This window comes from Diorhabda sublineata, chromosome 6 (assembly GCF_026230105.1).
Source record: "Diorhabda sublineata isolate icDioSubl1.1 chromosome 6, icDioSubl1.1, whole genome shotgun sequence".
Taxonomy (NCBI): Eukaryota; Metazoa; Arthropoda; class Insecta; order Coleoptera; family Chrysomelidae; genus Diorhabda; species Diorhabda sublineata.
Window position 1 is genome coordinate 7,008,214 of NC_079479.1, and position 13,250 is coordinate 7,021,463.

General features: G+C 32.0%; 1 protein-coding gene across 1 annotated transcript in view; it reads right to left on the reverse strand.

The window, feature by feature from the left end:
* The window catches only part of LOC130445505 (uncharacterized), a 141,939-nt gene that overhangs the window by 11,501 nt on the left and 117,188 nt on the right, over positions 1–13,250 (reverse strand). The window lies entirely within an intron of this gene.

Here is a 13,250-nt window from a genome sequence, read left to right on the forward strand (position 1 = left end):
TTGTATACATTTATAATACATGAACAAAAGTGGATCAAGTGCGTAAAACTTCACAGGTTTAAGTCTCGCTCATTTTATTTTTTTTTTTTTCGAGTTATGTAGTAATACTTATGTACACCTTTAATAATAGTATTGTTACTAATTGAATTCGTCTGTCGTTTTGTTAATTTGTGCTAATCTTGATTAAAATATTAATGAATATATAATCTATTATATAAGGAATCGATAAAAGCATTATAGTTTCTTCTAACCAAAAATTAAAATTACTTTTTCTTCTACTGTTACAAAAAGTGCTACATATCTAACTAATTTCAAAACCAAATATTGCTCACACTGTGAGAAAGATTATTTCTCACAGCACTTTGCCCACACCACATATATTCATATGGAGAATCAACAAAAATCGACGAAAACTTAGTTGGGTTTTGTCAACATTAAGTAGTTGACACAACTGTCAGATTATAGAAGTTTTTTTAATTCTTAAGGTAGTTTTCATTCGTGGTTTGATAAAAATCGCAATTTCCATTACATATTATTTTAGTAGGACATAATTATACCAATTTATAATAAATAATATGGGTACTGAGAGTAGTGATGATTTTGATATTTCTCCGCCAGAGAAAAAAGCAGCAAAAGTAACTTTAGATTTGTTTTATAAATAAAATCTTTTTCAGAAATTGTACTTTTGGTATACTTTCAAGAGTTGTCGAAAATTTTAAAGGTTCATTTTTGGAAAGAAAGTCCGACAATTACATCCCCAAAAAATCAAACATATTGACAGCAGACTAATTGCAGAGATTTTTAAACCAAGCTCCAGACAAGGAATATCTACTAATAAAAATAAATTTATTTAGGAGGAACTATTTTTAGAATTTAATTTCATTTTTCCCTTGTGGATTAGTGGATTCTTCAGTAGATAAAAAGAATTGAATAATCATTCGAAATTCTATTTCAAATTATGGTAGATAGATATTTGTAATTCGAACCAATATGTACATATAAATCAATAGTCAATGGTGCAGTGTATAGTGTGTCCCCTTGGAACTCAGTATGGCAAGAACTTTTTAGTAAAATTTTAATTCTGGTTTTTTTATTTGCAGACAGCAGTAGCTATAGATGTGCAAGGGCATGCCGTAGAGAGGAGTTGTGGAAGCTCAGAATCGATAATTTAGAAGATTCAGCTTTACTTCAGGATTTAGATAACACGAAAACAAAAAAGCCAAGAACGTTCACTGCAATGGGATTTAATAAGATACATAAAAAATGTTGCTCTTCGACCAAATTACTAACACGGAAAATGTACTAGACAGGTAGTTGTGCATTAAAAATTTCGCTAGTATGGCTAAGACAACTGAAATTTTTTGAAAATTAGAAAATCCCCATCTATACACATGTCACTGCTTCATACGTTCATTGGCAACAATTTTAGTAAATGCGGGAGGGGACATATTAACCTTGAAGCGCCATGGAGGATGGCAATCCAGTACCGTGGCAGAAGGATACGTCGAAGAGACTATTAAAAATAAAATTAACGTTGCTAATAAAATCGTCAACTCGAACTCTTCACAGACATGGAGACAGAAAATATGAACGATCAACGCTCAACATCTAAAATTAACATAATAGAAAATTTAATAAAAAGAAAAGACGTTTCGAGTTCAACTATATAAAATTGTAAAAATTTTACAATCAACTACAATTTTAAATAAAATCATTTAACAGTTAAGAGGATACTTTAGTATAATTTTGGTTTTACTGATCATAAAAATAAACATTACTCTTATTCTTTCAATTTGTGGAGTTGTAGAAAAAGTATAGTGTGCAACATGTGGGAAAAGTACTTTTCTCACTCGTTCGACAAACTTCCACACCTGTGAGAAAAGTTGAACTTTTCTACTATTACCATTTAAACTGTATTTTCATAAGATTTTCAATAGTAAAAAAAATATTGTATGCAATTCGTGTGCAAATGCCTTTTTTTCGACGAATCTAAATCACTTGTTACATAAATAACTATTTTTATAATCGTATGCATTGGACACATAAAACTGTATGTTCCAGTGTTTCCGGTACTAGTTTATTACATATAATATAAGGGTAGTATTTATTTTGTGAGTATTATTACATAAACAAACAGAATATCGTAGTTTGTAGTTGTGAGACAAGCCTTTTAATATATAATGGGGAGACTCCCTGTAGATCATTGCTTGTTTCATTTGGATTCTATAGAAGATATTTATAGGATGCGTTGTGTGTACTTTGTACTTAAAAATATTTTATTTAAATCTTCATAAGAGGTTTTCTGGAGGTATTGTGATGGAATTTGGTTAACATGGCTTGTGTTTAAAATAATTACATCCAGATCATAATCACAGTATGTCATTATACTGCGATAAAATTCATCAATCCAGTTATATTTTGGACAAGAGTTGTTGGAAGGGTCCTTCGATTGGATCAGACGAAGAAGAGCTCTCTGAGTGTCTTTACGGAGTCTGGATGCTTTTTCCTTAGAAAAAGCTTAAGGCCTGCTTTATTATTAAGTAATGAAGATATTTGTCTCTTGCGCTTATCTTGTTTTTGACTCTTAATTGGTTCCTTGGACCACTCATTGTTCAGATATAATGGAGACATGAATGTTTTCAGAAGAATTGTTTGCTAAACATAAACTAAGTTTATGTTTCATATATTTTGTCATTTTACGTATTTAGAGTGCTTTATTTTGTTCGCTCACCTCTATTTACCGAAACTTTTCATTTTTGGATTGAATATTATGTACCAAATTTACTTATAAATTCAAATAAAACGTCACAGTAAATTAATATCATGAAATATACATGCATATTTGATGCAGAATTTATTTAAGGTGATCAAGATGTAATGGAATTGATTACCTTTTTGAAGTGACCTAAATGAATAGCGAATAAAAATTGAAGATCGCATCTGGTTTGAATAATTGTTGAAAACATCAATAATGACGACATTTTCAGTACAAGCCGTACTTTCGAAATTTTTTGATCTTTATATCGTTATAAAATACTTCAGACGTGCTAACATTATTTGCGATACCTTTTCCGTCTGATGACGATCCTTACAACGAACGTGACTATTTTTGCAGTGGTCATCTTTGCATGTACCCACATCAACCGGTAATTCTATCTTACAAGACCTTTTTCCCGAGACTATTCACATATTATAACCATAGTAACAGCTACCGGCGGTATTTTCGAATGGATATCCAAGGGAAAGTATATTTTTCCTTTGTGCAGAAAAGGTCGTTTCGGGATCCGGAGAGCTGCACCGTTGGGGTTTAGAGGGCGTAATAACCGACCCCTTACGACCCCCAATTCCTTTTCGAGAGAACGACGTCGGTCATATAAACCCCCGCTATCCCTCTTTGGTTGGTCACCGACATTGGCGTGCACCAAAATTATTCGAGGAAAAAATACTGTGGAAATATTTGGACTGATTGGACATTAATTATTATTTCTAAATAAGTAACATACATTTATTCAATAGACAAATATTAACTCCAATATTTTGTTAATGATTCGTTTCCGGAAATTATCATTGACTGGAGAGAAGACGGAGACCAAGATGAATTTGATCAGAAACTCGTTAAGATATACGAGGAAGTCATAAGATAAGATACATTGACAATTATTTTACAGAAAAATAGTAAAAAACCAGGATTTAGTATGGAAAATAAAGTAGAGACTAAGAAAAACGTAATCATCGCAATAGTGGAAGTGGTACAAAGAATTTATAAAAAAATTAGTTATTTGATAAGGAGTGTACAATAAAATTTGTAGAGAAAAAAAAGCACACGGCTTATAAAAATAAAAAGAACAAAATGACTGAGAGATAAATCGTAAAAGGGGGTTAGGGATTAGGGTGGTTATTCGTTCATTGTTCTAAGAAGTTATTTAATTCTAAGGCCTCAATCTGCATACTTCACATTTAAAAATGAAAACATCGACTGTAAACTGTAAACACAAACTCGTGATGAAAACCCTTAGAATAGAATTACGAGGGATAGTAGGATCTACAGATTTAGCCCATGACTTTTCCCTTGTAATTGTAAGTTGAGGTTGTTACATTTTTTCAGATTTTCTTTTAAAACAAGAAACTAAGAAAATGAGGCAAAAATTAAATAAAATCTTGACAAACTTGCACCAGCCGTCAACCAGCTTACTTCGGTATGTAACAGCAATCATTGGAAGTCTTCATAATTTCCATCGCACAATTTTCCAAATACGCGCGAAATCAATGCATTGTTTCTTATTTTGTAAACTACATGAATCACAAATTGAAGCGATTGATGCAATCTATACTAAAATTTTTCGCACAGTGAATTGCATTCTTATTTATATTGGTGGAGAATCGAACAAGTTCATGCAAGATTGTAAGCACGTACACTACAAGTCGTATTCATTTGCACGTCTGAACAAGCCAGCATTTTAGTTCTTCATTATCGATACTTAGGATTATGGACCCCATTTTGTGTCACACCCAAAGTAGACCTCGTCGAGTCCCCTGTGGACCCTTGGACCACTTTGAGAAACACAGTTTTAGATGGTATAATTGGTAAATCCAAATTTTACACACAAGGAGCTGTTTATAAATTATTAATATGTATTATCTGATTTGATTGATCTCAATTATCAAGTATGATAGACGTCTTTCGATTATTTATTAAACTCTGAGGTATTTTTAATTGATCATAGCATACACACTGGGTTATATGGAACATTCGCTTCTGTTTTTCTGTTTTTTTCATTTAATAATTGCTGCAGTTGCTATTTTTTATTTATACATCATAGTTGTGATTCCAAAGATTTATATAATACTAAAATTAGTTAATTTGTATATGCAGTTTTTCCAATTTCCTTTTAATTCAGACTTATGAGTATTAGCCCAAATGTGTAGTTGTTATACAATACAGAGTATAACAGAAGTTTTTAATTGAATTATTGCGGTAATTATATCCAAACTACGTCCCATATTTTCCTGTACCGGGAGACTATGTTTTCCTGAGCTCAGTTGGCGGCGAAGTTGTGCCGAATCATCCTCAACCCTGAGGACCTCTGGTGTATCCGCCCTTCTCTATACGACCGGACCTACTCTAGGATCTCGGGTATTTACCACCCATTCCCTAGCGACCCCAACCAGTGCCGGTACATGTTCAATTAATTTACTCGGAAATTTAGATATCTACATACCTTTCTATAATAAGTTACACTCAAAATTTTTTGTTTGTTATAATTTCGAATTATATCAATGTTTCCTCATTTTGTAAAAAGATAACTCTAGTTTCTTCTTCAGTGACCCCGAAAATATAACATAGAAATTATCAAGTGATTTGTACTGTTATTTGGAAATGACTTTCTGCGAGTGTTTCGGTCGTTGACATGTCTTTAGACATGTACGCTTTGGAAAGCTGGATTCACATAGGCTGCGGTTACTTTATACAAGCAAAATAAATAGCCATTAAAAAATTTTAATTCAATCTTCTGTTAGTATTTGAATCTTTGGCGTGTGCCTTATCTGCGTATTCACCAAATATTTAAAACAATCTGCACAACTCGATGAAACGTTAATAACGAGACATAAATAAAGATTACAACATAAGCATTAATTTTATATATATATATATATATATATATATATATATATATATATATACATATATATATATATAATATCTGAAAGCAAAATCACAAGTTTCTAGAAAGTACGAATCGAGAAAAACAATCCCTTTTACCGGGTTATTCTGCTACGACTCAAACTTATTGTTCATGAAGGGCAGCATTAAGCTAATTGAATAATACATTGCTAATTATAGAGTAGACAGACTGCCGTTCGTAAGCACTTTACTTGTGGGGCTACCTCGAATTTCTTTCTATTGGGAGAAAAAGGGGTGAGAGATAGAGAAAGGAAAAGATGAAGGGACGAAAATTACAAAAATTGATTATTAATTTATATAGGTCTTCTCAAAGCTTTCAGATTGAATTTACTGTTACTGGAGATTGTGCTATAAATAAAAACAGTTCAATTGGAGGATGAAACTAGGAAAAATCGATGATATATTGAACTTGGGGAACATACAAAGGACGGCCAGAAAGTGATGACATTTTCTTAATTAAAATGCCAACTAATGAGTTTCTTTTTTTTGATCAATAATGTTATCACTCCTGTTATCAAGAATATTTACCGATGAAATCTTGTAACAATCGGAATAAATGGAAATCCGAACGTATCGGGCGAGTATGGTGGTTGAACCTCAAATCAAATTCATTCATACTTTCCAAGGTTCGTCTTACACAGTGCAGTCTTTCATTATCGTGTTGCGAAATAAGAACTTTTTAGTTGACAATCATCGCATAGTTTTCGATTGAAAATGAGTTCAATCTATTCAGTTACTCACGATAAATATCTGCATAATGTCCAGGTTTCAGCAAATCAAAATGTACAATTTCGCTTATACTCACCAAACACAGAACTACTTTTTTGGGATAGGTATACACCTGTTGATCCGCAGTACTTCGTGGCTACTCATTTCGAGACAGCGACTACTTGCATTAGGATATTATCTCCTGTTCCCTATGGTGCTGTTGAACGAGAACGTGATAGATGGATCTAAAGATCTGTTTTTGGATGATCGACTAAGATTGGTAAAAGACTTCCTCAACTTTTTGCCATGGATTTACTTTCATCCTTAGCATGTCGGTGTCTAATATTATTTGTTTTTCTGATCGATAGAAGTTAGAGTTATCAAAATTACCGGAAGTGAGCTTATAGAAATTATAGAACAATCTTTGGCAATTACATACGTCTAATACGAAAAGTATCCAATGTCGAATATGCTCATCAGGTATTTGAGTAGCCATTTCGCCACTCAGTGCAGAAAAGTCTAGGTGAGTCACTATAACCTATATAAAATATAAAAACACTGAAATAAGTCGAAACGTCAATTTTTATCTTTTTTATTTTAATTATTAAAAAAAAACTAATTTTTAACCATAAGACACCTAAAATCAACATTTAGAAGAATTAAAATGTAAAAAGTCTTGGAGGCGACTTCGAAGTACTCAATGAGGTGACGAATGTCGACAAGCGCAAAAATGATATTACTTTTCGGTCCCACAATATTTTGTTATTAGGAAAATTCGCTTTTGAGCTAATGTTTAAATTTAAAATAAAATCCAATTACAACTCCTTGATTGGAAGTGCTTGTATAAACAATTACTGTAGTTTTAGTATAGTTTTAACTATAGTATAATCAAAAGAATAGTCATTATGAACTTTTTCAAATGTTTACTTTATCTACTAGAATATATTTTTGATATTTTATATTTGTACCATGATATGTACCGATATGAAATAATTTAAACCGCTTGGTTTGAACTAACAATAGATTGAAAAAAAAAATAAGTGAAGGAATGTATCTAGTAGCGCCACCTCTTTGAATAGATACCAACCTTCTACTCCGCTTTTAACAGATATATAGAGCCCTTAGATAGGGTTGATTTCAGCGTATGTTCAAGTATCCTTCCTCAGATGTCGCTAGTGTTATAGTGATCGATAAGATTGTAAGAGGGAAATTCAACGAGTCTTTTCAAATATATTTTGTGAAAAGTTTATAAGAGTAACAAAAGATAATAGAAACTATCTCAGAATAAAATGAAATAAATCTGGTTATTTGGTACTCTAAATTTGTCTGAAAAGTTCACGAGTTAAAGTTAGATGAGGTTGCGAAAAATTAAATTCATCCATACAAGATTCATTCAGAATAGCGTTTTTTAAGTTTGCTTTAGAACTAAATCTATAGTTTATTGATGTATGTATCTTTCACTGTGTGGATTATCTTTACAGATAAACTACGTAAAAATAAGACATTAATAATTTAATTGGGGGACCCTAATCTGAATGTAACAATCAATTATATTTCAAATTTTCTGCAATAGAGAAAACATTAATAGTAAATAACACATCGAAGTGGGAAGAATTTCATTACTTTGAGAGATTAGATATAGTTAACTAAGACGTGGAGCGTCGAGGTTAGCTATGATCTTGAGAGGTGTAGAGGTGTGTAATATGATATTTTCTAACCTCAAATGGCGTTGCTTATATGGTTGTAAATGAACTTCTTTTATACATAGTTCATTGAACAAAAACAATATTTGTAATCGTTGCTTCAGTCAACTTTTCTTTGGCAATGAGATGCGCAAACAAGGGATGGTGTTGTCATGTGATGAAATCGTATTCACAATTCTTAATACAATATCGAAAACTGCAAATGAAGTGGGCATTGTTTGATATTTTTTATCCACTAGTTTATAAACTACCAAGTGAGGAATGTTAGCAATAATGATGGATAAGTACAACAGACTCGATTGGTTATGTATTCTTTCGATAGATCAATAGGCATTCTGTTGGCTATGACACTTTATACAAATTCTTCATTCTTCAGTAACAGCGTTATTAATCAATTAATAAGTGATTATATCTATTCTGTTTTCACTTTGATGTAATGGATTTTGCAGATTATGTATTGGATAAATATGAGAATATTGATATTGTATAATTTTTTCAGCAGGAACGAAAGTCCTATACAGTAAGAGACGAATCGATAATTCTGTTATTCCATCAGTTCCCATTTTCATTCAACAAGAAAAAATTAAACAATCTGAAAAAGTTATTATTAAATCAAAAAATGAATCAGTCCAGAAATTTCTTGAAAGAAGCAACTAACTAATCCACCTATTAAAGACGGAAAATGGACCAGAAATAACCAACAGAAAGTTGATGCATATGCCAAACATTTATCAAATACATACAAACCGATTGATAGTGAAACCAACAAAGACAAGGAGGAAATACATTTTTTATAATAGTTTTAGTCGTCAAGAAATCAAAAAAACGATTCTAGAAGAGAATAATCCTAAGAAAGCACCAGGATATGATAACTGGCAGAATTCTCCAGAAGCTAACAAGAAAAAGAATGAAAGCAATTCAACAAATATTCAATGCAGTTATTTGACTCAGACATTTTCCTCGGCAGTGGAAAGTTGCTAAGATAATAAAACTCCCGAAGCCTGTCAAAAATATAACAAAACTGAGTTGGTATGAACCCATAAACCTTATACCAATATAACCCAAAAAAACAAATGAAATCTATACTGTTCAATAAAAACATTATTCCTCACCATCAATTCGAATTTCGTAGAAAGCATGGCACAGTGGAGCAAGTTCATCGAGTAGTCAAGCAGGTAAGCAATGAGGTAAAAAAATAAAGGTATTGCTCCGCCATCTTTATAGGTATCAGTGAAGTCTTTGACAAAGTATGGCCCCCAAGTCTAATGTAAAAAATGAAAAAAGTAGTACCATATCGCTTTTATCCTATTTTCATAATAGATCTTTTCTATGAAAATATACTGATTTACAATTTGAGTCCGGAATACCCCAAGGAATCGTTTTGGGACACAGCAATACTAGCGTCTCACAACAACATGAAACAGCAACCAGAAATCCACAAAATAGAATTAAATATCAACATATTACATTTAAATTGAAAAGAGACCAGTGACTGTAGGGCATTGGTCGTATATCTAGACAAGAGACTAACGTGGAAAACATTCATATTCAATAAGAGAAAGCTGGGACTTGGACTTCGATAAAAACCTAGTATATAAAACCATTATAAAACCTATTTGGGAATACAGAATATAGCTGTGGGATCTGCTTCCCAGTCAAATCTAGGAATCATACGTGTATTTCAGAATTTTAATTAACGTTCCATGGCATTCCTTTTGACTAGGTTTACTTAAATATTTATCCATGTAGTCAAAACAGAAGAATATAGCTCAAAAGGGGAGATATTTTAATGAAAATCTTTTTTACAAGTCAAATTTTGACATGTAAAATATTACCTTATTGTTTACATATAATTAAACAGATTATAAAATGCATGAAGTTGAAAAAAAGTGAAATTGTCACCTTTTGTTTCATTATTATAGTTTAAACTCAGATATAGAAGGAACCTACATCATTCAAACTTTTAAATTCGTTATTAAAAATCTGGATGAACTCTAATAATCACATTCTGAATATTATGCGAGATTATTATCTTCATTCTACGTAAAGTTTTGTGATAGAGACATTATCAAAATTTTACATGCTAAAAATTAATTTTCTCAGTTATAGTTGCACCAAACTTACAAAACTTTTTATTGCTGAACACATGACTAGAATCTCTTTCCAAAGGTACCAAACGTCCCCTTTTCTTATTAAAAATTTTCGAGGGGGTGCTTCTAATTCAGAAGGGGTTCTGGAAGAGGATAATTCAAGTATAAAAATCGACCTGTTTCTGGTTTTTCCCAAATAGTACATAATAACGCTAAAATTGAATTTATTCCATACATATTGGACCGCATTATATATGAATAAAGAAATGTGCGAGCGGTACAAATTTCTTTGTTCCAGGGTTATCACTGCTGAGCAATTAAATTCAAAATAAAGAATGATACAAATTGAAGAATTAAATCGAATATGAATCAAAATCATAGAAGAATCTTTGTACACAGATCCTCTCGGGCCATATTTTAGTGGTAGTTTATTATAAGCTAAAAATAATCGTTTGAACAGTAACAAAATTGTTAACATTAAATAGTTTACAGTGATACATAAAAGAAAATTCCGCTATTCTGCCGATAATTAAGTTTAAAATATAACTCGAAATGCCAAACTTCATTAATTCCAAGTTTTACCCTTGTTAACGAATTTGAAAACCAGCCCTTTCGGTATATATCAGAACATCGCATCGTACAGACTTTCGCCTAAAACTCAGCCCTCTTGATCTCCGCGCTTCGACAACTCTAATCCCTAGCGAATTCGTTGAAAAGATTATTTCCTCTCTCTCTGTCTCTCGCTTTTCAGTAGCTGCTCCGTTATAATTCATATTAGAGGGGTCCCGGCTCAATTTAATATTGGTTAAGAACAGCTCTATTCACACTTTATATCTATTGTTTAAAAATGAAAATAAGTCAAATAATCTATCAACTGTAAATGCTTAGTCGTGTTTATACGCAACTGTTTAGATTTATTGATGAAAGTAGAATTAATCGTAGACCAACGAGACACAAAGTTCATAAAGTTTCGTTTCATCTCAATTTCCGTTTTGCATTTTGTACGTCAGTATAGTTAAAGTATATAATCTTATGATTTCAATGCAATAAGGAATAACTTGAATACTGAATGGAATATTTTGTATTTGGAAGTAAAGGTTCTTAACAGAATATTTCTAATGACTCTCAAAAATCTTCTACAATATCATATTATGTATCCTAACTCATGAACATTAAGATGAATATCATTAGTTCTTGAAATGAAGCTTCGCTGAAGTTTTCAGTTGGTATAATTTATGCAACATTTGCCAAATAATAGATTATTTAACCCTCAGCTACTCTTGAAGACATCCATCCTTCGTACGTTTTTAATAGAGGACCTTCTAAACCATTTAAATTCCTTTGATTCCGGTAGATTCAAAAACTCAGCAACCAATTAGAACAGTTTGCAAATTTTATAACAAACTTTGTTCGTAATTGATTCAAAAAGACGCTGATGATCTAAACGGCTTGTATTTATTGAAACTAAATCGAATAATAACAATATGACAGTGACAGAAAGAATGATTGTTGATAAGCCACAATAACTGTAGATACAACAGATCTCCCCCAGTAATGTGGAGGTTGAACGAAAAATCTTCATTGGATATAGTTTCTGAGGTAGTTTAGGCTTTTTTAGTGCGGATGGATCTTGTGGTTTCTGCGTCGTAGACAGCGGCTGCTCTTCTTGAGGTTGTTCTTCTTGGGTTGCTGACTACTGCTGAAACGGCAATTCAAATGGATCATGACTCTCAAGAGTAGTATTTTGTCAATGATCTTGAGAAATGCCAAATACAGTTGGAAGTAGACGAATGTTGTTTCTTTCATTAATCTGTGTTTTAATTGAACCACTCCGACTTGGCATCTTGCCAGGCCCCACCTGAACCCTCTCTCCCACTAACAAGGAACTTTTAGCCATTTTAACTGATGAGAATTTTGACTCCATTAGCGAAAAAGTAGAATCCAGTTCGGTCTGTCATTTTCTTTCTTTAGGTAGGATTCAGCTGAAGACGTTCCAGACGCAGTCGGGGCGGCGGCCTTAGAAGTTTTAAAACAGGAATATTGAATCTTGGGATTGTGTGGCAACCATAATACTGCAGCTCATGAACTTGCAACTGCTTCTTCTCTTCATTGTGGTAATCTGGTGATCAATATATGTTCACTTGGTTTTGCTTCATCCTCGTCGCCAATTTGTTATAGCAAATTGATTGGAAGAAAGGAATTTGTTGAAACTGAATCAAACATAAATACTATGTATTTGAAAATTGAACAATCATTTATCCACCAATTTATCTATTATTAAATTGACCAACTTTTTATATCGGTATTCTAGATATTTTCTGGAAATAGTAGAATCGTTCATCATAAACTATTTTTCATCTAGCGCCTAATTATTAACTTGTACAAATGTAAGAGTTTTTGATTGTTTCGGTCTATAGCGGATAAAAACTTCACTTTCAATACTCATACGTTAATACATGATTACATGATTACAAATATATATATAACGGTATCAATTAATTTTATTTTTCACTTCAAAGCAATCAGGTATGATCCGATCACAGGCAGCGTTTTGAAGAAACTTCCAACAGAATACATTATAATAATAATTATTATATTACAAGGCATGATAAGCTTAGGTTATTTTCCACTTTAGTGGAAAGTAGCCCAGATAATTCTCATCCAAAAACTCGATCCTATTGATGCAAACCAGTACATTAGTGACATCTCGATAGCTTCAATGCTGATATATCTCAAGCAGTTCCAAAGTTTCATGGATTTTAAAATTTCGTGGCAAACCTTCCATCATGGAAACGCATCCTCCTAGTAAACTGCACGAATTCTTATGCAGGTTTGAAATAATGAAAAAGTATTACATAATATATTTTTTTCAAAAAATTAAAAATTTTTAAAATTCTTGTACTTTTTAACAGGAACAATGATGAACAAAACTCTATTCATAAAACTATAACCCCAAATGCATCAGTAAATCGGAAATCAAGTTTGCTCAATTGGACTAGTGGCTCTCAATATACCGCCACCAACACAAAAATATTCGTATAGAATATTATTGTTATATTTTACAAA